Below are 1782 nucleotides of genomic sequence, written 5' to 3'. Positions count from 1 at the left end.
TTTTTTTTTTTTTTTGACAAGGTCTCGCTCTGTCACTCAGGCTGGGGTGCAGTGATGCAATCATAGCTCACTGCTACCTGAAAACCTCAAACTGCTAGGCTCAAACCATCTTCCCACCTCAGCCTCCAGAGTAGCTGGGACTACAGGTACATGCCACCACACTTGGCTAATTGTTTTTATTTTTGTAGAGATAGGGGGTCTCACTATGTTGCCCAGACTGGTCTTGAACTCCTGGCCTCGAGCAGTCCTCCGGCTTCAGCCTCCCAAAGTGCTGAGATTACAGGTATGAGTCATTGTGTCCATTGGAAACCAATTTTTTACATTTACAAGGCACCACTGAGTGTGTTGCATGCTAAGATTGAACTCTAGAAAATGATATGATGGAAGGAAGTGGGGGTGCTGTTTTCGATAGGGTCACAGGGAAGGCCTTTAAAGAAGGTATTTGGGATGTTGGAGGGACAGAAACAAGACCTGGATGGCTGGAATCCAGTGAATGAAAGGGAGGGTGGCACAAGATAAGGATGGAGAGGCAGGCAGGAGCTTGATCGTGCAGCTTCATACAAACATTTGCTTGGCATCTCCTCCTTTCCTGTCTTTCTCTGTTTACTAGGTTTCCGTTCATTTCATCCGAATGGCCACAGTCTTTGCTCTTCAGAAAAAGATATCTTAGGAACATAACCTATAGTTATGATATTCTAATCTACTTATCTCTAGAAGTTAATCATGCATTCTTCATAGTGCTTAAAATGCCCTTATAAAGAGAATTTCTTTGCAGATCCAGGATAACTGGCAAAGGAGTCAATGAAAGTGATTGTTGAAGACAACAGTAGAGGCCCTTGGCAGAATTTTCTTTGCTATTTGAAATGTAATGTAAATTTATTCTCGCTGTAAAGACAAACTCAATATTCAATACAAAAATATAATTATTTTATCGGTACAAACTTACTATCTCTTTAACGCCCCCTACTGTGGTATCCTGTTAATTTAATAATATATTAAAACCGGGGTGGAGTCAGCTAAGCTGTAGCTTTCCAGAAGAATGCTTTTTGAAGCTTAGCTGCTTCTTCTAAAAACAATATCCTTACTTAACTCTCTGGATTATAAAATGTTTATGTGAAAAACCTTCCAAAACAGTTTTAATCAAAAGTCAGAAACTTATTAAACCTTTTTCTTTCTTTAGTATTAGGATACAGTGCATTAAAATGCATAAGAACAGGTAACAGATGAAGCTTTGTTCTTCAACCCCCTTGATGCCTGTAGATTTGATACTTAAAATTACCTTAAGTTTGAGGTAGGAAAGACTTCTTCTTGTTTCAAAACCCTTGCATATCAACCTCTTACCAAAGCACTTGGGGATAATGTGATGAGAAAGGCAAACTCGGAAAGGGAGAATAATCAGTATTTCAAAAGTAATTTCTCTCTTCAAGGATCCTAAAAGTTTTAATAAAATATTAAATGGATGGAAGTAGTAAAGAAAAAACAGTGTACCATATTCCTTTAAAATTCAGGGTAAATTTAAAACCTATAATTGATAATTGAAGGTCTTCCTGACCCTATAACACTCCAATACCACCTTGTTGACAGTACAAACAAGGGCATAGCCCAAAAGCATTGAGGCCACTGACAACCCATAGCCTTCCTATCAAAAATCCTTAACCCAGCAGGTTTCTTAACAGGGGATCTAAATCTTAATTAATTACCATACAAACATGTGAGTTGTTTGCACTCAGCCAAATCTTAAAGTGCAGAATCAGGACAGAGCCAGCTACACCAATTCTAAGT

Source organism: Mandrillus leucophaeus, unplaced genomic scaffold (assembly GCF_000951045.1).
Source record: "Mandrillus leucophaeus isolate KB7577 unplaced genomic scaffold, Mleu.le_1.0 Scaffold159, whole genome shotgun sequence".
Lineage (NCBI taxonomy): Eukaryota > Metazoa > Chordata > Mammalia > Primates > Cercopithecidae > Mandrillus > Mandrillus leucophaeus.
This window is presented reverse-complemented; position numbering follows the sequence as displayed.